General features: G+C 41.8%; 1 protein-coding gene across 1 annotated transcript in view; it reads right to left on the bottom strand.

Annotated features, from left to right (window-relative positions):
- nrxn2b (neurexin 2b) overlaps positions 1-15,258 on the bottom strand; it is a 520,316-nt gene that overhangs the window by 401,932 nt on the left and 103,126 nt on the right. The window lies entirely within an intron of this gene.

The raw sequence follows: 15,258 nt of genomic DNA, 5'->3' as shown, positions 1-15,258 counted from the left end.
AACTTTTAATAAATAGTTGTTGGGAACGTCACAGAATAGGCCTAGCATTCTGCCTCTTGTCACAAGAAAATGACACGGCACAACGACTGATCGTGGCTCAGGTAGAGCAAGGAGAAGAGAGAGAGGTAGGAAGGGGTAGCAAGTTATAGAGAACCCCATGCATCATCCCCACCCCCTGCTTACTAAAAGAGGAACACAGTCTGGCTCATATTCCTTTTGGATTCCCTCCAATGTCCAATAGGTGATTCACAAATGAAAAAACGGTTTTAATAAACATGCATAATTTTTATCTGAGATATCGATCCACGCTGTCAGGTCAAATTCCTAATTAAAGATTGAAGTTGCTACATCGGTTGGCAGGTGTTAAATATTGAGGCGGGCGTACAGTAGGTACTCAGCTGATCAATTCAAGGTGGAGGGTGCATCCAATTAACTTGAAGACCAAAACTTTTTGTGAGCAGAGATGCATGCGCGGGGTAGAATTTCTGCGCATGCTGCAAAAGTTTGAGATGTATAAATGCTCGTCTTGGACTGATGTGTCTTCTCGTCAGTGACCTGTCACATTACACTTTACATTGCACTAGCTGTTTGTGTTTTTCTGTCCTAAAAAGGAGCGGCTAACACTCTCTCTGAAGTGTGATGAGACAGCAGTTGAAGATAACTGCATTGGTTTTTCCTCATTTTGGTTTATGACCTTTAAGAGATACAAGACGGTACCTGTATCTTGCATCGCCTTGCGTTATTGAAAAATAGAGCAACTCCACTGCGGTGTGGTTTATTGACACCATTACATCACATATAGTGCTGTATTTCATTCTTTGGATGGAAAGAGTTTTCCAAGTACCTGTGGGGTTAAAAACTAAACCTTTAACTGAATGTCAAGATTTTTGATGTTTTCGATGTCTGTGTCTGAAAAATCTACTAGATAAACATACGAGGATACAAGGATCCAGTTCATGTTGCAGTCAAATGCAGTGTCAGGAGCTACTGGTTTGAGTTCCCATACGTTGTGTTATTGCCAATCCTGAACAAAGTGGCCCGGGATAGGCTGTCGGCGTTGCCGGCGTAATGGCTACCAAAAGAAGCCTCATCGGTCCCAACACATGGAGCAGAGCTGGAACCCCTGCCAGAGCAGATGGAGCACAGGGCGCACTGCCTCTCACTGTCTTGCTCTTGATCTACAGTCCAGGCACAAGCGCTGAGACAGAGCTTCAATGTCCACCGTGGTGGATGAAGGCGAAGGCAGAAAAAGGTGCCAGAGGAATGAACACAATCAATAGGCTTTGGTCTCCCAGTTCCTTGTTTTTTTTTTAATATCTTGGAAATCTCCAGCTCCCCGCTGCCCCGTCTGCTCTGCCATCGGCAAACATGCTCTAGACACATGGGGGCACGGGCAATGACGGGAGCAAGTAGGAAGTGAGTGTTTGTGTGTCCGAGAGCAAAGATAGCAAAAGATAGTTGGTCAAACAGAGATCATCCATCATGCCTGTTCCGTTTCCCCCTGGCCACAGACAGCCCCCCCCCCCCCAGACGAGAAATAAAGATGTACAGAGCGGCATACATGCTCTCATGTAATATCATGTCATGGCAGCTGTGAATAAATATGAAGTTATGGCAGCCGCACCATCTTTACAGCGTGGGACGCAGAGCTGGGGTGACCGTGTTTTATTGACGATACATCATTCTGGAGAGCTGATGGGAATTAGGGGCAGTATAAAGTCTCCAGTGACCCCGGTAGTATTGTAAATAACCCAGCTGGATGCCAGCAACAGTTTGATTCTCACTATTTCATGATGGAAAAGTATTGAGGCCAAGGTTGGTGAGCTGCAGCAACAGTGCTGCTAAGTTCTGAGGCTTGTGTTGGATTTTGTCCAAGTCCAGTTACATTTTTACACTTTTACACTTCACACTACATGGTAGCCCTCATTACACTGAACCATGCACGCGAGTCTTTGTGACCGCGCCGCCGTCGCCGAAAAAGCAAGCTAGAAAATGATCCCCGACTCTGCTTTTTCTTTCTGGCAATCCAGTTCCATGGCGGAGAGGCAGTGACCCCCCGTCTGTTGTCGATTTACTTTACATCTCTTACCACACTGTCCGCACCTCGCTCTCTCAGCACCGCTTAACTGTCAACCTTACTTGCCCCATAAATGCACTGAGAGGAGCGTGGAGAGAGAGACACAGAAAACTACACACACACACACTCAACACATGGACACATTAAAAATGAACTCATTTTCAGCTGTCAGATCTTTTTGTTAGCTTGACCCTCGATGCTTTTCAAGTTAAAATTGATGCTATCAGCGATGTTTAGTTGGCTGTAATTTTGCCATTATTTTAATCTCACCCACATTGTGTGTGTTTAGTTGAGTCATTACAGGGGAAATGGTGGCGGCTGTGGCTCAGAGGTAAAGTGGGTCATCCCCCAATCGGAAGGTTGGTGGTTCGATCCCGGGCTACGAGTCAGCATGTGAGTTGGCCAACTTGCTCCTGAAGCATTCAGTGTGTGAAAGAAACTTAAACTCCTCCCGAATGAATGATGTGTGAATGAGTATGTTAAAAGCACTTTGAGTAGTTGAAATGACTAGAAAGGTGCTACATATACAAATACAGTCCAACTTGCAGTGACTTGGCCTGGCTAATTAAGAACTCTTGGAAAAGTGATCTTCAACTCAATAAGACTGATTAGTTACCTTTTTCGCCTGCTCAGACTACAAGTTCTATAGTTAGAGAAAGAATCCAGCGATGACCGTCTTCAGTGGAAAGAACTGTTGGTTTACGCTTCGAGACACATTTTCAAGGCTTATTTGATTTTAGTTTTGATAATTCTATAATTCATTGGAGGGGGGAATGAACCGCTGGTATTATAGCTTGTGCTTTTCTTCAGATGCAGAGAACTGCACAGTTAAGTAACTATCTCATATCAGGCCAACACTAATTAACATTAATTTAATATAGCATTAACCAACTGTTCGCTATGTAAAGATTCAGTGGAGTGGTGAGCAGAGGGTGAGCTCCTCACTCCCTTCTGTGTGTGAATCTGAGTTTTTGGTTGTCAGGGTGGCCTGCGCACATGTTAATGCATGGGAGTCGGTCAGCGTGTGAAAGTCAGAGCAGATTAATTTACAAGGATATGGATTCCTCAAGACAATTGAGAGCTAATCTCACTGTACACAACTGATTGCATCGCTGAAAATAGTATCAAGAACTGAAATATAAAAAAATGGAACCCGTTTAGAAAATGTTTGTTTCTCATTCTAAACCAATACTGAGGATTTTTTTTTTTTTTTACAAATTCATGAATACCATTCCGCACCCTCTTTGCTTTACAGCTAACTTGCGCCCACAAATAAACATCATTAATGCGATCAGAGCCGCTGCCTCTGGAAAAACCGGTGTGTGTGAGGTGAAGTCAGAGAGACAGTGGGTGTGAGGCAACATCAAGAACAACATATTAGGAATCAATGAATTCAGTCGAGAACTCCAACTCGGCGTGACTTCTACTTGATCTGTTTCACTATTAATATTTGATTTCGCCACCACGTCTACTGACAACAAACAACAGCTAAAACCGCTCCTGGTGACGTGGCTTGCATTTGGAATACAACTGTAAAAGTTTGACACTGAGTCAGAGGTGTCTGCACAGAGATAACAACATGTGCAAAGTATGGAAATAAGTAAGATGACTGTGCATTTGCTGAATCCCCAAGACTGTGGGTGAAAATCTATACTCATACTCTCGCGCAGAGGTGACCATCCAACTGCTGGAATGACTTTGTGTTTATTTTCCACAACAGTGGAACAAAGGGGAAACTACTTTCATTCTGCCTTGATCGGGATCGTATTACTGTTGGATATCACCTAATGAGCTAAATGGATAGAAACGGTAAGCGTTTCACACCACTGTGCTCTTCCGAGCTGTGCATGAGACAAAATACCCTGAAATCTCATGATAGAGGTTCACCATAGGATGGTTTACACCGCTGAAATGGCTTTCAGGGAACCATAGGAGGCTTTTATTGAAAACCAAATAAACTCTTGCAAAACTGTAAGACACGCATCAAGGCTCTCTTCTTTAAAAACTTAATTGTTTTTTTGCTAAGAAACAATAATTAAATGGACCCAAGCATAGAGATACTATCTACTGAACTGGCACTGAGGAAGAAAAAAAAAAAAATCAGGCGAGTAATTGATGTTCAACTGAAGTCTATTCACAAAAAAGTGACAACGAGGATTCAGGAAGAATTTCAAACGATGCAGCAGCATCTAATGCAACTTTTATAATGATTACATGCCTTTCCTCATCCCCAATGTCTCATTGTGGCAAGTTGAGAGGTACAGAAAGAAACTGACTTTTTTGAGTGTATTATTCATGTGTTCATGTGTTCTGTCTTTCCCCTGGACTACTTTACCTTGAGTAAGTGTTCAAATGATTTAAATACAACACAGTTTAATCATTTTGAATTATTCAATGCAAACTTGCAGTGCAGAAGTGGGTTGCTGTTCCCTGCATTTTCCTCTGTGACTTCATTGGCGTGTCCATTATCTGCTGTCAGATATCCGGCTGAACTATTTGACATCCGCAGGCAGTATCAGATAAAAGGTCATTTAGATTACTAATAAGATTGAGTCGCTTAGGCTTCACAAAGTCCTACATGAGGTTAAGTATTCATCCAGCCGAGTGCCATGAACGTGACGTGTCGAAGCTACAGCATTTGAAATGGGGCTTTGAATCAGTAGCAGGGCAACACGTCATTCGGTGCCTCTGTTTCATTTCTCTCTGAAGATGTCACAACAAGTAATCCTCCGCTGTCTGTCGTTTAAATCACTTTCCCTGCGGAAAACTTTCCAGCTTCCCAACAAGTCTGTGTGTGTGTGTGTGTGTGTGTGGGTGGGTCGGGGGCGGGTTCACACTGAGAGAATGTGTTTATTTGTAATATAAGTAAGTATTAAGTGTTAAAAAGTGACAAACCTGAAACAGTTTAACATTTTATTTAACCCTTTGAACTCGTGATGGTCCACCCGGGCCTGCGGTGGTATTTTTGCTTATTGTGATGTCATTTCTTAGACTGTCTTTAAATGCTTCGTATCCTCTTAGCTGAGGTATTATTGAACCATAATGATTGATAAAAGTATTGAAATTGTGCCATGTGTACAAAAAAACATTCCTTAATACTCCAGATGTTATTTGAAGTAATTACATCTTTTAGTTTATCTATTTACTCAGTGCATGCATCGGTATTTTTGCTTATTGTCATCATTATTAGCTACATAGGCCGACACTATACATTAACACACTAACTAGGATATCTACATACATGTAGACCCACACTAACTAGCTTTTTTTCTTTTAAACTCTATACAGTAGGTAACTTCAGGTGAGAGGTAAAAGGATCCCTTTGCGAATGGAAGTGTTTTTCTAGTTTTTCCCTCACAAAAATTTAGCCTAACTTTAGAATGTTATTCAGCCCCCTCGGCGATAAGCTAGAGTGATAAGGTAGCAATGCCCTAAGTGGTCTAGTTTGATATGATACCCATATCTTTACTCTAGCTTTGAAACTGAGCCCGCTGGAGCCTCTTAAGACCGTGCCCGTAAGTTCTGTGCCCTTCACCGTGGACGTGCACATGGCAGCGTAAGAATTATTCAAAACTTAGGCTGCGCTACCCCCGACTTTCAAAGCAGAGCAGGGAATAATGCTCTCCTTGAATAAGTGAAAAGATAAATGAAGATATATTCCTGAATATTAGTTCCTTAGTCCGCCTGTTTATCTTCGCTTTGCTGTTTCTCTTCAACACTGCTGCTTTTACTGCCCTCTCTCATAATGTCAAGTTATTTTTCAAGTCTGGAGATGCCCGTGTGTGCAGTGAGTGTCTGCAGCCCACACTGCAGTCTGCAGCGCTCTGACAGGGGCACAACACTTTTGGAGGGATAAATAGTAAGGCAACCGCAGTAGAAGTGTAATTACTGTACAATGATTTATGTCTTTAACAGAGAGCAGGGCAGGGTGGGGGTGGGGGGGTTGAAAGGTTAGCTTCATTTAAGAAAAGTCATTAGAAAGCAACTCAAATTTACCCATGAAGGGTCAGTGTTTTTAAAGATTGGGCCAGTAGGCCAAGCATGCAACCTACTCCGTATGCATACCAAGTATGTACACATTAGCACATTAAACCTGCTTTTGTAATAAATTGGAATCCACGTTATTTAACACAAAGCAGCGATAGTAACAACAACAACCCCCCAGTCCTGTGGTGGAGGTTGAATCAGTCGATACCGCATCAGCCTCGCCGCTCCTCTGCTACCCCAGAAACGCGGCCAATAATGTCACGTGGGATTTGCTCGGGACATTGTTCAGGTGCAACCCCAGGCCCTGAATGTGATTAAGGAGCAAAGGATCATGATGACAGCGCCGCTCCCTCTGAGCCCCACAAAGGATCGTGGTCATTGTTAAAAGAAATCAACACTGACTGATGGTTGGAAGAAACCAAAAGCAGTCTCCTATCATTAACTGAGCTATCCATCCTTCCTCATCTCCTTCCTTTGAAGGTCTTGTTACACTTGTTTCAACGCCACGTGGCTTCTTACTTAATAATCCTTACCTAATAATTCTTACAACCACTAGAGGACTTTGTCACTTGGAGGGAAATATGTTTTTTTTTGTGGGGGGGGGGAACATAGGCTTGCTTCTTCACATTTGCTTCTTTAGAACACAGTCAGAATTATTGCGTCACCCTTGGGCATCAACCCCAACTGCTAAAAAAGTTTAATTACACATATAAATCTCAAATCATTCAAGCACCATTGTGGAAATTGCAAAGATCTCTGTCATAAATGTTCTCTTGCGATTAAAGATATCTTAAATATAGATAACCACAAAGAGAGATAAAAAAAGCCGGAGTGTACGAATAGGAATCTAGATAAAAGCATATGATTGTGCAAAAGATTAGCGGCTGAGATGCAGCGTTCAGGAGGCAGCAACATGCGGACTGACGGATAACGACGACGACGACGGAGAGCGAGAGCGAGGCTCGTCAGAGTGTGACCCCCTCACTTCGCCCCTGCTTTTCTAATTGTGCAAAGCGTGCAGCCTGTTAGAGGTTAAACATACCACCGGCTCACACCACCATACCCACAGGATTATCAGATTACCAGATTCGTCTATCTTTTATGTGGCATTTTACAAGCATCGCTTTCCTTCGCCCTCCTCCCTTCCTTTATTCGCCCCTCTTGTGTTCCGTGTAGGAGTTTAGACATAATTTTTAAGTTTCATCATATCCCAAGGTCATTACTGAAATTCTGAGCAGTCAACTGGGGTCAAGCAGCTTCGCCGAAGACACGAGAGCCATTGTGAAAGTGCACTTTTGGAAGTAGGACAGGTACTTCTTAGTCTTTAATGTAGTCAGTATACGTTCAAGCCCTAATTATGTGGTAAATAGCTCCCATTAAATGTGTGCAGTAGCTCTGGAGCTGTTTGAACACTTAGTTGGAGGAACACTTAATTCTCAAATTAAATATATAGAAAGCATTTAATCGTTTGACAGCAATACAGTTTAAGGGTACAACTTTAAAGACGTCGGTGTATGTATTTATCACATGCACAAAAACACCACTCTGTTCCTTTGGTTTTGCTGCATGGTCAGCGCCAACAACAGTAATTCCAACTCAAAACAGTTGTCCAATTAGGTAGCACAGAAATTGGTACTGACAGTAGACAGCTATAGAACAGCTAACAAGCATACCCACCAATCATAAGAAAAAAAAAATGGTGAACTGCATGTGGAATTAATTGAGAGCAAGTGGGAGACGGTGTCCTTTGCAGTGTTCATCATATCTGTCTGACAGAAGGCATGATGACATTAGGGTGAGGATGATTTTTTTCCTTCTGAATTCTAATGGACTTAATGGAGGAATCTGAATCTAAGATGGATCATCTATTGTGGCATTAAAAGCAACACTCATTTTTTGTTAAGTTTAGGCTAATTACACGTTTTATGCAGAAATCTTCAATTTTCTTGTTAAAAGAGCCGGTTTGGGTTGAATTTCTCACCGCTTCCCTCACCTGCTGCATCAACAGAGGGAGAGGACGACGGCTCTGTTGCCAGGTAACAGTGGCACAGTTGAGAGACGACTAGGCTGGGGTTGATAGAGTGGATAGAGTGGCTTTCTAAGGAACCATTGGTCTTTTGGGGCCCCTTGAGTGGCTCTCCCGGGAGAAAATGAGACTGACGTTTACAGCTGTAATTGCGGTCCCTTATGCATGCGGCGTTAGGTGATAAGATGTTGTGTTACTGTTGCAGCCCATCTCCACAATGCAAGGCTTTCTCGTCCTTTGATGAGGATAGGATTGATAAGTATTCAGTAAGTGAAAAATGGCTTTCAGCCAAATTCAAAATTCAAAACATTTGTGCATTTCATGTGTAGAGTTAATCATTAATTTTGCTTATTTCCTCTATAATCCAGTGCTTTTAAAGATATTTCACCTGGCACACCCAGCATCAGGCTCTCTGTGCATCCCTGTGACCTTGACCATGCTCACATATGACATTGTACCTCTCAGTTGGGTAATGCTTGAAGCCACTATTTGACCAATGCCTCACACACACACACACACAGCGATGCACGTGCGCCCACACACACACACACACACACACACACACACTGATCCCCCTCTCCTCGTACATCTGCACATCTCTGTCCAAGACCCCAGTCCTTCCTCTAATCCCCTGGACTCGATGCTGAGGCTGCAGCCTGGTAATTCAACAAATCCCTTTCTGCTACCCTCAGTCCATACCTCTCCTCTGGTGTCAAGTGCTCCTTGACAGTACACATGCATACACGAGCGTACACAAACACACGCGTCCACGTATAAACCACGGCAAACACACATCAAGGCGTCATGCTGCATACATACGAACTAAAGCCTCAATGTTCAAATTTTATTTCCACTGTTGTGGCTGTGAGCACTGCTTTCTAGGCTCGCAGTAAAAGAGTGACTTCTTTTTCAGGGGTTTTCAGTGGGAGTGTCAGCGTTTGCAGTCTCCATAGCTTAGGTCTGCTTTCTGCCGCTATTTCTATAATGAGCTCCTCTTTAAATCTCCATTCTCAAAACTGTCACCGGAAAAACATCCACATTTGATCGCTGATTTCATTAAATGCTTTGTTTTTTTTTTCTCCTTGCGAAATGCCAAAGTGCTCCCTGATTTGCCATTAGAGAGCCCCCCCCCCCATAAGAACAATGTGTAATTTCAGCCTGCCATTGAGTCTGTCTGTCAAGAGCAAAATGTGGACGCTAAACACCAGATACGACTTGAAATGTTTTTCCTTCCCGAGAAAATGGAGATTGCGTACAAAGATAAATGATGAGATGGGTTGATTCACATGCCGTCCACACTTTTGGGATTAAAACGCCAATCTTATCTTGTAAGATGCTGTTTTATGTCTTGAGGAAATTTGTATTATGATAAAACAAAAAGAGAAATAGTATTTGAGTAGGTTATTGTATGGTGTACAAACAAAACACTTGGACGAAGATACGATTACGCTACAATTACTGGGGGCAAAGCCCACTGTATATAATACACACATGAAAAATTACTGTTAAACCCATGTTTTTATATGTTGTCAGATAAGTGACACGCTTCAAAATGTGCGTGTTGCCTTTTTAATGGTTTCATTTTGTTAGAAACTTATTATCTTTGTGATGAACACATTCAATCAGTTCCTCAGTTGGATATAACACAAAGTCTCCCCGCTCATTTGAAACTAGTTAGAAAAGGAACCTGATGGGGGTGTGGGGTGTGTGGGGGGGTGAACGGCATCAGTAATTTGTAGGGTGCCTGTTACAGACTTCTTGAGATGTCCAGCCAATTGCACAAAGGCAGAAGAAAGATAAAGGGAAAAGGGAAGGGTATGAGGAGGATGTATTTAAAAAAGTGGGAAATAAAGGATTTGGCACAGCGTGACTGGTGTATGTGAAAGGATGAAATAACGGTATGAGTGATACTTTGAAGGGTCTCCTGGGTCCAACAAAGCAGCAACATTTCTGTATGCTTTTCTGCTTTGTGAGGGGTTAAGAAGGTTGCTTTGTAAACGCTGGAGTGGCCCACTATCAAGGCCTACGCTCTGTTCCTTTATGATTAGTGTGCTTGTTCTGTTAGATGTGATTGGACTAATGCTGTAATGCTCCACCCGAGTTAATGGTCTGCGGTTACTGTCGCCGAGCCCTGCTGCTTGATTAAATTATTCACTTAATATTAGTATTAGTTGATTAATCTCCCAATTAATTGGCTGGGTCAATGTGATTGTAACTGAGACTTTGTTTAATAGCCGGCTTACAAATGATGTTGGTGTTATTTAGTATTCACTAAGCTAGGATTTGAAATTGTACCCTAAATATGCTTCTGGAATTTGGCATACTAATAAAATCTTCCACGCATTCATCTCAACGAGACTTTCACACATCACAGACTCACCCTCTTGCACTAAACAGTGGCTATAAAACAATTTTTAGCTTGTCTTTTTTTATTGTCTGTGTCAGACATTGCTTTGTGTCAGGCTGGCCTCCAAAGGTGAAACTTTTTAAATATTGGAGAGGCGTACAGTATATCAAAGAAGTCCTACGGTTTAATCTACATATCCACAGCATGTGTATGCTCATTTTTTCCGTTTTTTCCTTTTTTTTTTTTTTTTTACACATAGTTTTGCAAGTACGTGGCTGTTTGAAATTCTTCTCCCTCAATCTTTCTCCCTAACAGCACATCATAGATGCCTCTTTGTTAAGGGAAGCACCTTTTTCATGAGCTGGCATGTTCAGACGTAACCAGCTAACGTTGTTTTATCGTCAAGCCACCTGGATGGCACGGGCCAACTGAGGACCGACTCTGCCTACTACAATGATTTTCATTACACCCCTGGTGGAATTGAACCCCACCGGAATTTCTAGTGTAACTACAGGAAAGCTCAGCAGGTTTTATACATTGAGGTGTGTTTACAATTGTTGGGGAGCACACTGCAAATGAGGAAAAGAAGTTGTACAAAGCCTTTTTTTTGGCTCCAGAGGAAGTTTTGAGGCAACACTGGTTGGGTGCAGTGGTGTTAAAAAAGTGGATGTGGAGTGAGGAAGAGTTTACTAGAACTCTGTAGCCCCGCTCCTCATCTCGCTTGCTAGTACATTAAGCCATAGTTTGGCAAAAATGTGTTGAGTCGAAACTATGCATGCTGAACATACTAATGAACAATGAAGTAGGAGACTGTGCCGCAGGGGGCAATTTAAGAAGTTCTGATAGCTGCTGCCAACTCAAGCTGACTTGTTGTAGATGTTGAGAATGCAGATTAGAAACTTTACAGTCAATTGCCACAACTGTCACTGCTTCACACTAATATATGTACCTGTAAGTATATGTAAATATATGTGCTTTTGCTTAAAATCAAGAGCGCATTAAATTATTCTGGATTTAAAATAAAACAGAATTTATTGGGTTAGATAAGAACATATCAAACGATGTATTTGATACGGTCTAGAAGTGCTTTTCAGTGTCATTATGTCCTGTGTTTTGAGGTCATTTCCAGGAATAAATACAGTTTATCTTCTAATAATCTGTGTAAATTGAACTAAAATCGGAATCGTAGGCATCTTAAGGTTCAGTAATCATTGTGAGTCGGCCATTTAAGAGTAGCACACGTTTCATATAAGTGCTCGTCCTCAATCCGAAACTGCTTCAGTGGAGGCGCTCGGCTGATGATGAAAAGTGATGATGATGGGAAAAAAGAAGAAGAAACTTTTGCTTCGCCTTGCAAAACTTTTCCCTTCCCCTGAGAAAGTTTGTGTGTGGGAGTGTGCACGGGAACATTTTTAATATGGAAGCACATTGATCTGAATGTAAAGTTTAGCATTAAAACAGAAAAAGTTTCTTGGGGGAAATGCAACAGTTTTATTTAAGAGAATGCTAAAGTTTGCGAGAGTACAACAGCGCCACGAGAGAATGCAAAAGTATTTTTAACTCATTTTTTCCCACCATCTCCCCTAAAGGTTTCTTTTTTTCATGTAAATTCTGTGTTTATGCTAGAACCATCATCAGTGTCTTTTCCTTCTCTTTGATTTCCTTTTTTTCGCTTGAAATTCCCATGATTAAGGAAATTTAGGAGGCTGAACTCAACAGAAATACTCCCTCACTGCTTAGCAAGTTTGAAATGATTGCAGATAGTCAAATAAAAAGTGAAAGAGGGCTTTCTGCTAAAGTTTATTTACACTGTTAGACAATGTTTGATGTGTTTTTATCCACATTTAGTGGGAATGGCACACCACAGCATTATCTATAAAATCCACTGTGTCCACTGTGGGAAATAGACACTCTCTTCCTTGGTATTCCCTGTGGAAGAAATTAAGGCTTTCTTCCTCTTTCATTTCTTGAAAGGATACAGTGAACACCATGGTCACAGATTTACAAGACAGATAGTCTGCTGTCAGACGTCCTAGGAAAGCAACTTAGCATGTAGCGTTCAGAATCACAACCATGGCATCAGCCGGTCTGGAGTTTACACCACTGCAACTCACACTAACGAACTAAAATGAGCTTAAATATCCTTCAGAATTTAAGAAACTCAAAAACTGATTGCTCAAATACGCTTGAACTAAACCAGACACTGAATTGGGTCTGAACTTAAAGAGACGGATGAGCTGCGAATCACTAAAATGATCCTAGAAATTATGTTTTTGATGCACAACCACCCTCCACAAACACACACTCTGTTTTTAATGATATATCAGTGAATAATATACAACTTTAATTTCAAAGAATATGATTAGCTAACAATATATTTATATATATATATATATATATATATGTATATATAGGGTCGGTAAGGGACCAGAATAATGAGTAGGGCAGCGTATGCCTATAAAAGGTTGAGAACCATTTATGTAAAGGAACTCCATAATTATTAAACCCCTTTAAAGCGCAGTAGAAGAAAAGACATGTCTAGAAAAAGTGAACGTTATGAAAGGCTGATGAGCTTATCCTGAAGCCAAAAAGATGGCGGTGGGTTGGGGTCTGGTGGGCAAAAACGGAATAATTAAAATGCGGGACAGGAATTATGGGATGAGTGGAGCAGAGAAGGCATCGCCCCAAAATCTCCTTAGCTTGCAGACGGCACAAAAAAAAGCTCGCCTCTCATTACTGTGGCAACTGTTATTTAAGAGGAAACGGGTTCATATCTAAATCCATTCACTTAGTTTGGGTGTTTCATTACAGAGTTTGAGTGAATAAATGCCCCTTATGGAGACACATGAGGGTTTGGAGGCTTAAAGTAGGGATGTGCGTCACAGTCCAGTAGTATTTTGTGACAATGCTTCCGCTAGATGCTGCGGACGTAACTCCTTCAGACTTTGGCCTTTTTCCACTTTTATTGCTGAAACACGCATCACCTGTGGCAGAATTACACGTTTACATTAGTTTGGATTATAGCAGACTTTAATTCGATCGCTGTCCGTGACATCTGTCCACGATGTCCACGAGGCGATCGCCCCTGGAAGAAGAGAGAGAGAGAGAGGCGGGAGAGGAGCTAAGCTAACCCAGCTAATACCTGAGGCTGCTTCTAGCTAATGTGTGGTTGCAAAGATCAGCCGGATGAAATGAGACTCAGGCTGCATAAGCAATGAAAACTCACTGACTGTTAGTGCCAACATCTACAGAGACCCGGCTTCATCTCAGCGCCCAGGATCAATCTGCTGATCCCGATGGGCTAAAAACGAAGGAAAATATACTTCTTAAAACAAAGCTATAGTTTTATTAACTATTCTTTTTCTTTTTTATACTTTAAAATGTATTCGACATCTGTTTCCTCAGCACCGTAGTAGAGCTTCAGCCGATCCTCCTCGGTGCTTTGCACACACTTTGAGTGCGCGCGTGTTCCTATTATTTTTATGATACTGGTGCTCTTGTTTTTTTATTCATGTTAAAACTCCAGGCTTACACTGCAGGGTGTAACATAAAAACAAGTCATTCGTTGTGGCTTGTTGTGAGGCGATACAGAACCGATAAACAGCGAGTTATTCGTATTTTCTTCTCTACATTTAACGATATACTCCGATACGATAGACTGCTTTCAAAAACCACAATAACTGAATGTCCTTTTTGAATGATTAGGGACTTAGTATTGAGTTTAATTTTGTTTGATGAAAATATAAGATGGAGGAATCCTTCCCTCTGAACATAAGGTTACTGATTAACATACAACACCTGTATACTGTTTCTGAACTCCATCACACCCCCCAAGGTGTTTCCTTCCAGTGGAGAGGGACGGTAGAAAAGCTGAGATGACACGAACTTTTCTGTGACCTCAGAATCAAACAGGACTTTGATTATCTCACGTTCATAAAACATTATGCATATATGACCCGAGTTGATACCACAACAGAATCAGTTTTTTGGGTCTACGAGGAGGCACTGCCCATCTCACGCCGAGACTTTAATTACTTTGATCATTTCTACTTTCTCCACTGAAGTTTCTAACTTTGCACAAGCGCTCATGATACACCAGCATGAATAACGATTAGTGGAATCAAACTGGATAGTTGAGTAGACAGCCGGGGCAGAAAGATGCAGTCAGATACAGCAATAAAGAGGAATCTGAGCGAGGGTGATTGATCACTGACTGAGCACTGCCTGTACGCTGTTTTACTCTAAATGTCCTCAGGAGGGCATCGTTGTAAAAATCTATACCCTCACACAGGAGCACTTTGAGAGTGGTGGAGGTGAAACGGAGTGCAGCTACCTGTGGAAGCAGGCCCTGTTCCACGTGTCTGCACGGCAGCTGGATTTTCATTTTAAAGGAATGAGATCAGTCCAATGTGTGATTGAGTGCGCATCAATTATGGCAGCCCTGCACGGCCCCAAACTGTGAGTGAAGATCTCAGAGCTCATTGACTATTCTGCTTGCGCATAACGTCACAGGCATACAAATATGTACTATAATTCTTAAGTTGTTATGCTTTCTTGGTTTTTGCTTCTTGTTTTTCTTTGCAAATACTCTGAATTAAAGGAATGATAAATGTTTGCAAACCGGCTTCGGGAATTGGGAGTGAAAATCATGTACACAGAAAAATAACTATAATATCTTATTCATGACTGTGATTGTGGTGCCTACAGCCACATGGAAAAAAAACGAGTGATCTCATAACTCGCGCAGCATCTCTTTTGTTCTAAATTGACATAAAAGCACACAGTCAACATGAGGGGTCCTCTCGTCTGCCTAACGGCTCC

Source organism: Pempheris klunzingeri, chromosome 23, assembly GCF_042242105.1.
Source record: "Pempheris klunzingeri isolate RE-2024b chromosome 23, fPemKlu1.hap1, whole genome shotgun sequence".
In the NCBI taxonomy this organism is placed as follows: Eukaryota; Metazoa; Chordata; class Actinopteri; order Acropomatiformes; family Pempheridae; genus Pempheris; species Pempheris klunzingeri.
This window is presented reverse-complemented; position numbering and strand designations above follow the sequence as displayed.